The 12,892-nt window shown below is 42.0% G+C and overlaps 1 pseudogene; it reads right to left on the reverse strand.

Annotated features, from left to right (window-relative positions):
* Window positions 1-3,504: 3,504 nt before the first annotated feature.
* LOC110199352 (large ribosomal subunit protein eL8 pseudogene) lies at window positions 3,505-4,916 on the reverse strand (annotated as a pseudogene).
* Between the last annotated feature and the right edge of the window lie 7,976 nt (window positions 4,917-12,892).

Below are 12,892 nucleotides of genomic sequence, written 5' to 3' on the forward strand. Positions count from 1 at the left end.
CAATGTCCACAGTTGTTCACTGTGAAGTCAACTTCAAAAAATTAGGACTTTGCCTCAGATATCCTAAACTTTGCTTAATTATCCATCATGGACTTATGTTGCTGTTCAACCATGTCCAACTTTTCATGACCCCATTTGGGTCATACTGGAGTGGTTTGCCATTTCCTTCTCCAAGTCATTGTACAGATGAGGAAACTGAGGTAAATGGAGTGAGTGACTTGCCCAGGGTCACACAGCTAGTAAATGTCTGAGGCTGGATCTGAACTCAGGCCATCCTGATTCTAGGCCTGGCGTTCTATCCACAGTGAACGTGTATAAATTAATCTCTAAACCATGTGTAGTTTCTACTTATACCTTTTCTGTTGTTATATGTCTCACTGATTTACTCATTTCTGCCCAAAGCAATGTTTCTCATCCCTTCTCATTCTGTAATCCGTTTACATGTCCAAGTTCTTCATGAGGTTTGGACTAGGGTATGTTTTACACACACAGCTTGGTTGTTTGGGGAAGGTGACATAAGGTGAGTGAGAGAAGGTATGCCTTTGGAAGAATTCATGAGATGCAGAAGAGAGAGAGAAGAGAAAGAAAGAAGAATGAACGAGGAAAACAAAGGAGAAGAAAGAGGGAGAGAACAGCTCAAGGGAACTAGAGACCTCTTCATTTTGCAACTAACAAAGAGAGCCCTTTCTGAAATTTTGCCTAGGGACCAAAATTTAACCTTACCCACTAAGATAACAGGCGAAAATTTTGAGAGTACTTAGGTTTAAATACCTTAAATAGTCCTTAAACCAGCCCCCTTTATTTTGTAATAGTTTGCCTAGATTACACTTATTTCTGTTTAAATTTTTAAATATTTAAAAAATTTTAAAATTAAATTTAAATTAAAAATTAAAATTTTTTGAACATTTAAACATTTATTTCACTTTAATTTCTGAATATATTACTCTTCCCTACCCTGCTCAGCAAAACCATCAAAGAATAAAAAAAGGAAAAAAAAGCAATCTAGCAAACATTAACACACCAGATGAGACTAACAGTATATGTGTAATCAGACTCTGGTGCATGCTCAGACCCCCTTCAGCTTGCTTGGCTGATACAACTTCTCCACATCGGGAAGCTAGGAAGCCTGCTTCTGGGAAGGAAGGTTATGATGAAGGGAAGCATCCCGGAGACACTGAGAAGCATGTATAGACCCTCTATGACTGGTTCTGGCAGCTGGAAGGAGGCTTTTTTTGATTGGCTGCATAGCCAAAACTGGGGACATCTTCAAGAAGCCCCTAGATATAGAAGTATGCATAGTTTGGTTTTACATATATTTATAAATCTGTGTCAGATGGTGGCCTTCTCTAGTGCAGGTGGGGAGGGAGGAACACAGTTAGGAACTTAAAATGTAACATAAATAGATAAATGAATGAAATAATGTTTCGGTTTTTTTTTTTTTTTGCTTTTAGGCAATTGGGGTTAAGTGACTTTTCCAGGGTCACACAGCTAGTAAGTGTCAAGTGTTTGGTAAGAGGCCAGATTTGAACTCAGGTCCTCCTGACTTCAGGGCCGGTGCTCTATCCACTGTGCCACCTAGCTGCCCCTGAATTAACGTATTTTAAAAAGACCTGAGACACTTGCAGCTGGCTATCTTTCCTTCGTTTGGTGATTTCTTTGCTCCCAGTTGGCCAGCTAGGTGTCAAAGTAGATAGAGCACTGGACCAGGAAGCAGGAAAGACTCATCTTCCTGAGTTCAAATCTGTCCTCAGACACTTATTAGCTGTGGGACCCTGGGCAAGTCATTTGACCCTGTCTGCCTCAGTTTCCTCATCTATAAAATGAGCTGGAGAATATGGCAAACCACTCCAGTATTTTTGCCCCAAAATACCCAAATAGGGTCACAAAGAATCATACGTGACTGAAATGACTGAACAACAGTAACATTACTCATAGCATCAGATGAAGAGGAGAGGCCTTGGAACCTTCTCCCCATCAAGGCTATGAAACCCTTTGGCCGCTATAGCTGTTCTTTTCCATTCTGGATGAAAGGAGTGGAGCCTGTGTTATCTTGTGTGCCTGAAAGGATGAGTGGTATCTTGGCATTCCACGGTTTAGGTTTGCTGTCAGCATAGCTTCGATGCCCTGAGGAACAAGAAGGGACCTTTGGGGGCAACCTTGGGGACCCCAGCCTAGCACTAGCAGAGATGAGGATTCATCTCTGAATGGGTGTCAGGACTGGCAGTTATGTTGCACGTGAACAGGAGCCTTCCAAGACTGGGGCTGTGTAGGGAGCTGGGAGGAGATGAAGTGTCTCATTTCAGCCACAGGTTAGTGTAAGTGCTGCTGCTGTGTGTGTTTCCTTGATCTCCTATAAATTGCCTTTCTTCTTTCCTACTGAAATGAAATTGAAGTGATTTGTTACCATGGCTGGATCTGAGAGGAAGTAAGGAACTTCCAAGGGGATGGGATCCCCAGAGAACATCTAGACAGAGTCCAGGAGTAAGTTTCCACTGCAGAGACTGAACACACCATTACAAATGCTTCTTTTTTTCCTTAAGCCGAGTTGAATTGTACCATTGATTAATCTGTGAGAAGAGTCTGGATCTTGAATGTTGTTTCAGTCATGTCTGACTCATAGTGACCCCATTTGAGGTTTTCTTGGCAAAGATACAGGAGTGGTTTTCTATTTCCTTCTTCAGCTCATTTTTCAGATAAGGAAACTGAGGAAAACAGGGTTAAACGACTTGCCCAGGGTCACAGAGCTAACAAGTGTCTGAGGCCAGATTTGAACTCAGGAAGAGGAGTTTTCCTGATTTCAGACCCTGCATTCTGTGCACCATGGCGCCACCTAGCCGCCCTGGATCATAAATATCAAAGTCCAATGAGCGAAGGCAGGATCAAAAAGGGTTCAGCCTACCTATGCAATCAGAACTGATTTATTAATTACAGTTAATAACCAGCAATGAATAATTACTTATTAACAATTGTCCATTGTAAATTGACCATCATACTTTTTCTGGATCATGCTCTATTTTGAAGGCAGCTCTTGTGGCCCTTCTTGTCTTTAAAGGGACTTTAATGGACCGGGTTCCCACGCTAAGAGATTTTACTACATTTTACATCTGTTTGCCAATTTGAGGAAGAAGCTGCAAGGCCTAAGGTAAAGAATACTGTCACTTGGAGTGCCTTATCTTAAGATAAGGGGATTACACTAGACCTGGGAGGTCCTTTCTGATTTTAGGATTTATTTAGATGTTACCTGCAAGCTTTCAGGTCAGTCTCCTAGAAAACCAGCCATGCAGTACACGAAACAACCAGCAGATAGAGGTGTTACTCCATAAAACTATTTTGCTTTCTCTAAAATGTGACATTTCCTCACTTTTCAGGGGGAAAAAAAAGGTTGTGTTGTTTTTTTTTTAAACACTGAAATTGAGGGAAAGAGAGTGTTGTAGAGAAAGCCTCCATTGTTTTTTCATATTGTTTACATTTTAATTTTTACTTAGGGAAAAATCAAACATACATTTAACCCAATTTGGTTGCAAGTTCCTTAGCTTTTGCCTTTTCCAGCTTGGCAATACGAGCCACCGATTTTGGACCCAGAACATTGCCATGCCAGGGATGACAGATCTCATCATATCTGTCCATTGTAATTGGTTCTGGTGGCTTCTACCAGCTTAGCCAGGGCTCCCTTATCTTCAGGATTAACCTGTGTGAAGGCAATGCTTGTGGACGTCTTTCTGTGAACCAAGCGACCCAGTCTGGCTTTACCTTTGATGATACAGTAAGGAACCCCCATTTTTCAGCACAAGGCAGGTAAGAAGACCAGTAGCTCAGTGGGGTCCACGTCACATGCAATCACTACCAACTGTGCTTTCTTGTTTTCTACCAGGGCAGTAACAGTGGTAACACCTGACCTGAGGACAGGTGGTCTCTTAGTGGGGACATCTCCTTTGCCAGCAGCTTTTTGTTCATCCCCAGCCAGCAACCTTTGCTTCTTTTGCTTTGTCCTGAGACAAATGGCCTGACATTCTATCCACTGAGCCACCTCCTCAAGGAAAAGTGAAACACATTTGAACAAGTTCTGACAGCGTTTGGAGCGGCTAGGTAGTGAAGTGCATAGAGCACTGGGCCTGGAATCAGGAAGACTCATCTTCCTGAGTTCAAATCTGGCCTCAGACGCTTACTAGCTGTGTGACCCTGGGCAAGTCACTTACCCTGTTTGCCTCAGTTTCCTCATCTGTAAAATGAACTGGAGAAGGAAATGGCAAACCACTCCAATGTCTTTTGCCAAGACAACCCCAAATGGGGTCAGGAAGAGTCAGACACAACTGAAAAATGACTCAACAACAACAACTAACAGTATTTACCAATGTTTTCCCTCCAGAGTACTGTAGTTTTTCCAGAGTTCCTTCTCTGGGCCTCTGTTCCCTCACCTCTAACATGAAGGGACTGGATGGACTTGCTGTTTCTTCCCAGAGGTTCCATTCCATCTGAACATTTGGTGATTCTGTTGCAAACACTGAAGCTAGGTTACCATGGCTAGGAGCACATACTGATTTGCACCACATGATCAGACAGAACATCTGGATGGAAGACAGCCACACTTTCTGTGGAGGTATCACGTGTGTTTCTGGGGTCCCCTCAGGATACAGTTTTGTCAAAGTTTCTGGAAGCAGAGTTTTATACTGTCTCACTCAGATTGGCTTCCTCTGGATTTTATTCCACTCTTTCATGGACTCTCTCCAGACTCCACCTTCTTCTCCTCATACATCACATTGCTACGCTGGAAACCTCTGCCCTGGAGCCCTCCTTTCCTCATTAGTGGTGCCATGGGACCACCATTTTGGTAAGGGCCTCAGCTATGCTTCACCTTACCCTCCCTGACTCTCTCCAGACTCCACTTTCTTCTCAATTGCTGTGACATTGCCCCTCATGGGTACCCTTCCTCCCCTCCCCCCTTTTCCAGGATCCTTATATGTGTTGACTTCTCCCATTAGAACATAAATTCCTTGAGGGTAGGGAATGTCTTATTCACTTGTATTTGTAAATCCAGAACTTAGCACAGTCCCTGAAACATAGCAAGCACTAAATGTTCTTTCTAGCTATCTATCTAGCTAATTAACTAGCTAATATACGTTCATTCACCGATCTACATATATCACAGAAATCAATGCCAACCTAGACGTCATGATCGCCCATTCCAATACCAGCCAAGCCCCCAAAACTACCTATACCCTGACTGTTGGAAGGAGGGCAGGGCAGGGAAATTCCTTTCTTTCCCATATCCTCAGTACTATCATTTTCCCTATATTATCAATGGTCCTCCAATTCAAACCTATCCCCTTTTGTAAGAGGAAATTTCACATCTCCCCTATCCCATTGTGGGCTCCCCTTTCTCCATAAACCTGCTGGCTCCATCTAGGACTATTTGGGACAGAGCCCCCATCCGGGCCCATTGTACACACACTCCACCATTTCTGGGCTCCTGTGTTTCTCACCAGTCCCCAGAGGGTCTCTGCCCCAGCCCAGACACACCCAAACCCCGACAGCTCATCTATTCCTACCCCAAGCGCCAGAGCTCTCTTGTGTCCCCATTTTCCACTTAGGCCTCCAGGCAGAATCTGAGCCCAGTCCTCTAGTCCCATCCCTGAATCCCAAATGCCTCCAACACACCAGTCTTTCCACAGGGCTCCAAGTTTTTTCCCTTAATCTTCCTAGGCCTGCAACCACACTCTCCATATAACAAGAGACCCCTTGTTCTCTTCAGCCCCACCCTCCTGCCAGCCCCTACATCCTTCAGGCTTCCTTTCCCCTCTCCTTTCCCCAGAGACCAAGAGCTGTTACTAATTACCGTGGGGCTGAGGAATGTGAGGGGGAGTTTGAGGGAGGGGCAGAGAAGAGGCAGGAAATTACCAGGTCCAAATCCTGGGAAGGGCTGGAATGGAAGAGATGAAGTTTTGGGGTATTAAGCTCAAGAAAAGGAAGTGTCATGGTTTGAAGATAAGAAGGGGGCTCCCACTGGCATTATATGTTCCTGCTGTCCTGAGTTGCCATCATTCTTCATCCCCACCCCAACAGGAATAGAGTGCCAGGTCCCAAGTCAGGAAGACTCATCTTCCTGAGTTCAAATATATTTTTTTTCTTTTTTAAAACAATTTATTTATTTTCAGTTTTCAACATTCACTTACATAAGATTTTGAGTTTTAAATTTTCTCTCTCTTCCTTTCTTCTCCCCTCCCCAAGACGGCATGTAATCTGATATGGGCTCTACTTATACATTCATATTAAGCATATTTTCACATTAGTCATGATGTAAAGAAGAATTAGAAGCAATGGGAGGAACCATGAGAAAGAAGAATTAAAACAAAACAATGAAAGAAAAGGTGAGTGAATAGTATGCTTCCATCTGCATTCAGACTCCATAGTTCTTTCTCTAGATGTGGACAGCATTTTCCATTGTGAGTCTTTTGGAGTTGTCTTTAGATCTTTGTATTGCTGAGAACAGTTAAGTCTATCAAAATTGGTCATCACACAATGTTGCTGTTACTGTGTACAATGTTCTCCTGGTTCTGCTGACTTCACTCAGCATCAGTTCATATCTGTCTTTCCAGGTTTTTCTGAAGTCCAATTCTTGGTCATCACAAAAAGAGGTGCTGTAAATATTTTTTGTACAGATGGGTCCTTTTCCCGTTTTTATGATCTCTTTGGGATACAGACCTAGAAGTGGTTTTGCTGGGTCAAAGGGTATGCAGTTTTATAGCCCTTTGGGCATAGTTCCAAATAGTTATCCAGAATCGTTCACACTGAGTTCAAATCTTACCAGCAGATGTTTACTAAGTGTGTGACTCTGGGCAAGTAACCTAACCCTGCTTGCCTCAGTTTCCTCATTTGTAAAATGAGCTGACGAAGGAAATGGCAAACCACTCTGGTATCTACCAAGAAAACCCCAAATGGAGTCACAAAGAGTTTGACAAGACTGAAAAACAACAGCTGAGCAAAAACAACAACCCCCACGGGACACCTTCGTTCCCCTCCCCCTTCTATGTTCAGCTTCCTTTTATATGTTGTCTTCCCCATTAGAATGTCTTTCTTTTTGCGTGTATTTGTATTTGCAGTGCTTAGCACAGTGTGCAGCACAAATAAGTACTTAGGTGCCTGTTGCCTGCTATATGTTGTGTACCTATTCTATTTCACTGATTGATCTATTTTATCTGGAACCTATTTAAAAAAATAGTTACTGCTTTGTAATATGGTTTGAGATCTGGCACTGCTAGGCCGGTTTTGTTCCCATTTCTTTTCAATATTCTTCTTGAGATGTTTGACCTTTTTTGCCTCCATATGAATTTTGTTATTATTTTTTCTAGTTCTATAAAGTAATCCTCTGGTAGTGTGATTGGTATGACATTGAATAAATTAATCTAGGTAGTATTGTCATTTTTATTATACTGACTTGTCCTACCCATGAGCAATTAATATTTTTCAAAGTATTTAGGACTGTCTTTATTTCTATTTGTAGTTGGATTTATATAGTTCCTATACGTCTTGGAAGGTAGACTCCCAAATATTTTAGAACCTTTTGTAGTAATTTTAAATGAAATTTTTCTTTCTATCTCACCCTGTTGGATTTTACTGGCATTATATAGAAATGCTAATGATTATGTAGATTTATATCCTGAAAGTCTGCTGCAATTATTCATTGTTTGAGGTCATTTTTAAGCTGACTCTTTTTTTTTTAAGGTAGGCAATGGGGTTTAGTGACTTGCCCAGGGTCACACAGCTAGTAAGTGTCAAGTGTTTGGTCTGAGGACAGATTTGAACTCAGGTACTCTTGACCTCAGGGCCAGTGCTCTATCCACTGCTCCACCTAGCTGCCCCTAAACTGACTCTTTGGAGTTCTTCATATATACCATCATATTATTTGCAAAAAGTGATAATTTTGTTTCTTCTTTATCTATGGTTATTCTATTTTTCTTGGTTTCTTCCTAGAGCTATGTCAAATAGAAGTGGTAATAACAGACATCCTTGTTTCACTTCTGAATTTATTAGAAAAGATTTTTGTCTTTTACAAATAATGGTAGGTCTTGGATTTAGATATATACTGTTTATTATTTCAAGGAGAGGCCCATTTATTCCTATGCTTTGTAGAGTTTTTAATAGAAATGTATTTGGTCAAAGCCTTTTTCTACATCAATTAGTATCATTACATGGCTTTTGTGGTTAAGTTCATAGTTTTTCTCATGTTAAACCAATAATGCTTTCCTGATATAAATCCAATAAGACTAGAAAAAGAAATTGAGAGAATCACCATAGGTTAAGAAGAAACAAAATTATAACTTCTTGCAGATGATATTATACTTACTTAAGATGATAGCATACTTAAAGAACTCTAAAGTCAACTAAAATTAATTGAAATAACTTCAGCAAACTGGTAGGATATCAAATAAATCCACACAAATCATGAGCATTTGAATCATTCCTACCAAAATATGTTAGCAGATTTATATATACTCCAGAAACACAGGAAGATAAATAAATATAGGTATCAAGAAAAACACAAATAATGAAATAAATACCCAAGGGTATTATTTATGCAGTCAAAAACAATAAGAACAACAATAAAATAACAAGAGGGACCATTAAGAAAATTCTTTCTAAAAGTACTCAAGGAGATGTGATGAAAGATGAAAGCAGAATTTAAATAGAAGTAATGCTAGAGGAAAAAAGCACCTCACCACCCTATCTACCTGTGAATCAATGTTTTCTCTGGATCTAAACAGCCGAATAGGGGCAGCCAAGTGGCACAGTGGATAGAGTGCTAAGCCAACACTTAACTGGTTGTGTGATCCTGGGCAAGTCATTTATCCCTGTTTGCCTCAGTTTTCTCATCTGTAAAATGAACTGGAGAAGGAAATGGCAAGCCACTCAAGTATTTCTGCCAAGAAAACTCCAAATGGGGTCACAAAGACTTGGACTTGACTGAACAATTAAACAATAACAACAAAACTACATTGTGGGAGAACACACAGAAGAGTAGAAGGAAAAAGAGGAAAATGTGTGATGTACTTTAATCAAGTCAATGGTAAATAATAAAGGGAAAATAACTCTGTAGTCTCTTCAGAAGAAAACGGGGTTATGGGAGAATGGGTAAGATAGTAAAATGAAGAATTAAAACAGGAGGTAAAGAAAGGGGGGATGTTTCACGCTAAAGAACAAATATTCTTAGGGATTAAGGCAATACTCAAATGTCCTCTGTGAAAGTATTTCAATGAATAAAATCTCTCTAAAAATGAAAATAGGCAAAATAATAAAATGACTTATGTAGAAAGATGTCAGAGAGCATGATGAGAACCTATGTGGACATTTCTCTCTCAAAGTAGAAAAATGTTTGAATTAGACTAATAATAAATTAATTTTTACAAGTTTCTGGCTGCAACATGGAAATGTTTTGCATGACTTCACATGTATAATGAGTATCATATCACTTGCCTTCTAAATGGGTGGGGAAGGGGCTGGAAGGAGCAGAGAATTTGGACTCAAAATTAAAAAGTGAATGTTAAAAAATTAAATTTAAAAAAATTCTGGCAGGCTTGTACCTACAATTTATTCTTTCACACCAACATTATCAGGAAAAGATTTGAGAATATGTCCTGGGAGTAAAAAGATCGATGGATAGATACATTATAATAACCAAGTTTGCTCCTGGAAAAGAGTTGAGAAAATATGCTTTTCTCCTTTTGCAGAAGCGAGGGGCTATGAGTGTAGAATAGTGCATACACCCTCAGGTATAGCTGATGGTTGGTTTTGTTGAACTGTTTTTTTTTTCCTATTTCAAAATCTTTATATCAAGGTATAATATTTTGGGGCAGGGGAGGTAAGAGGAATATATTTCAAAATTAATGTGATATAACAACAAAAGTCATCAATTAAAAGAAAAAGGTCAATGGACAGACTGGTTTAGTGGATACCCTGAAAGAGAAATGTCACAATCAACACACCAGTACACATTGCTATCAAACTCCAAGGCTTCATCAATAAAACATCTTTTTGATATACAGGGAAAAAAGCATAAAGTCAGGATTGTACTATTAGGATAATTATAATCAACAAATCCTTTCCAACTCTGATTAACCATTCACTATCTCATTGTAATCACCGTACTTCAACAGATGGATTAATGAGCTGTCACCTAAAAGGGCAGGTTTTCAGGTGGAGTTGTCAGTGAATTCTATCCAACATTCAAAGAACAAATAATTTCTTAACTATATAGGGTGTCCCAAGCACCTTAGCGCAGTTTTAAAGCTTCTGAGGAGACAAGTAGATTGCAGTGCTCCTGGGGCTGGGTGTTTTCTGTATTTAAAAAAATGATAACCAGGGAGGAGAGAACAGAGACGGAGAGAGAGGATGAAAATATGGGCTGAGACTGGTCAGATACCCTTCTTGTCCGTGTGTCTCACTCTGTGGCTGGTTCTCAGGAGAACTCAGGCCCTCTTCTCTGAGGAGATGCTCATTTGGAAGGCCTTCTGAGAAACTGAGGCCAGAATTCTCCTTTCTCAAATGTTCTCCTGTGAAGTATCTGTCTCCCTGGTCTCCCAGCTCTCCTCTTTCATTCTGTCCCCACAACCCCATTTTGGCCTTGGTATTTCTCATTCTTCTGTCATCTCTAAGACTGATTAATCCTGGAGGATATGCACAGGCAGATCTGAGGAACCAGAATATTCTCTCTCCCTCAGTCCTTTCTTATATGTGCTCATTTCTGCAGTTCCAAGAGCCCCTCAGCTCTTCTCTGTGGTGGGGACCCCTGGTTCCAACCTATCTTCACCTCACACCACAGTGAAGCTTACAGCAGAGAAAGCCTTTAAGGTTTAATGGGATGATCTAGGCCTGACAGATCCAGGATTGCCATTCCAATGCCAGTAACCATACAGTCCCAACAGCCTGTGGCACTGGCCCTCAGACCCTTTAGCTCAGAGTTCCTTGACCTGAGGTCTGTAGACATATTTCAAGGGGGTCTGTGAACTTGAATGGTAAAAGAAAAAAAAATCATATCTTTACTTTTACTGACCTTTGGTTTCTATGTATTTTTTTGAGGGTGTCCTCAAAAATTCTATGTATTTTATGCATTTAAAAAGCTTATTCTAAGAAGGGGTCCATAGGTTTCACCAGACTTCTAAAGTGGTCCAAGATACAAACAAAGGTTAAAAACCCCTTCAGTAGAAACTGGAGCCAAGAGGCAGTCCTCCCAGTATTACCTCTCTCTCCACTGCTTACTTCTTCCTCATACTTCTGCCCCCACACTTTTCTCTCTCCCCATGCTCATCCCTACCTCAACTCACTCTGCCCCCATACTCACCTTACATTCACCTCTTTCCCCACTCACCCCCTCCATGCTCACCTAATATTCACCTCTGCCCTTCCCCACAGATCTCAGGCTCATCTCTGCCCCCTTTAGTCCCCATGCTTACATCACACCTCTGTCCCCACACTCACCTTTGCCTCTACATTGACTTCATTCACTTCTCTCCCCATTCACCTCACACTAACCTCTGCCCCTACATTCACTCTTTCCTGCAACACCTCCACCCATATTCCCCTCTTGTCTGCCAGTGAAGGACCTGCACATCTCATAACTGTCTGCCCATCGTGTCCACCTCTGCCCATTTCTTCTCCAGGATCTCTGTCTCTGTCTGTCTCTGTCTCATCTGTCTCTCTGTCTCTCTGTCCCCGTGTGTGTCTCTCTCTGTCTCAGTCTCTCTCCCAGCCCTCAGCATCCCGAAGCCTCAGCTCAAGATCATGGTCACTAACACCCCCGCCTTGGTCAAAGTCCTTGAACCCCTCCAGGTTAAAAGACGCATTTCTCCACGTGGCGCACATGCTCTGACTCTCTGCTGAAATAACACTGTAAATGTCCCCTCGAACTGAACCGTGAAAGGGAGGGAGAGCGTGGAGGTGGCAGTAGCAGGTGGGGAGGACAGATTCTCACCAATTGTTGAATCATTCACTACGAGCCTGTCGCTGATTGGTCCTTGTCTTGGTTTCCCCTCCTCCACTGCCCTGCACATCCCCGGATCTCTAAGTCCGCCCACCTCCGCACATGCTGTTCAAAGCCAAGAGACATCATGCGCTGCATGGACCAGAGAGCTCTTCCCTGCCAGACCTCAGGCTCAGTCCGATCTTCCAGCCTCTCGAACTGGCTTCGGGGACAGAAATGCATTTAGATCTAGTCCTGGGGAATTGGACCATTCTGCCTTTCCTGTGTTCTGGAATTAAGAGGAACAGACAACCAGTTTCATAGTATCAAACCTTCTATTTCTTAGGTTTTTGGAATGATTTGGTGTAACAATATATAAATATTGTCTGTGGTGGATAGAGAGCTAGCCTTTGGAGTCAGGAAGACTTGGTTCAATTTCCACCTTTGACAAGTACTGGCTGGGTGACCCTGGGCAAACCATTGAACTCTTCACGGCTTAGTGCCTAAGTTTTAGACTAGAAATTAATTGCTAAGAACGTGTTGACCTGCATTAGTTTCTTCTCTCTCTCTCTCTCTCTCTCTCTCTCTCTCTCTCTCTCTCTCTCTCTCTCTCTCTCTCCCTCTCTCTCTCTCTCTCCCTCCCTCCCCTCCTTCTCTCCCTCTTCTCCCTGTCTCTGTCTCTGTCTTTTTCTCTGTCCCTCCCTCCTCCCCGCTAATTTCCTTTTGTGTCCTCTCCACCCCCAATGCCAGCACCAGCCTTGACCAATGCCCTGAATCGGAGCTCCAGGTTCTCTGCCCCCAGTGCTTGGTCCTGCTTGACCCAGACCAGAACCTTCTACAAATCCACCGTGCTTCATCCATTTGGGGCATTTTGCTCCATCCAGGAACCCAGCACACAGCCTCGGGTCAGTTCTTCCTGACCACCCCTCGATTTGCTTTCAC

This window comes from Phascolarctos cinereus, unplaced genomic scaffold, assembly GCF_003287225.1.
Source record: "Phascolarctos cinereus isolate Bilbo 61053 unplaced genomic scaffold, phaCin_HiC Scaffold_5;HRSCAF=322, whole genome shotgun sequence".
NCBI classification, from domain to species: Eukaryota; Metazoa; Chordata; class Mammalia; order Diprotodontia; family Phascolarctidae; genus Phascolarctos; species Phascolarctos cinereus.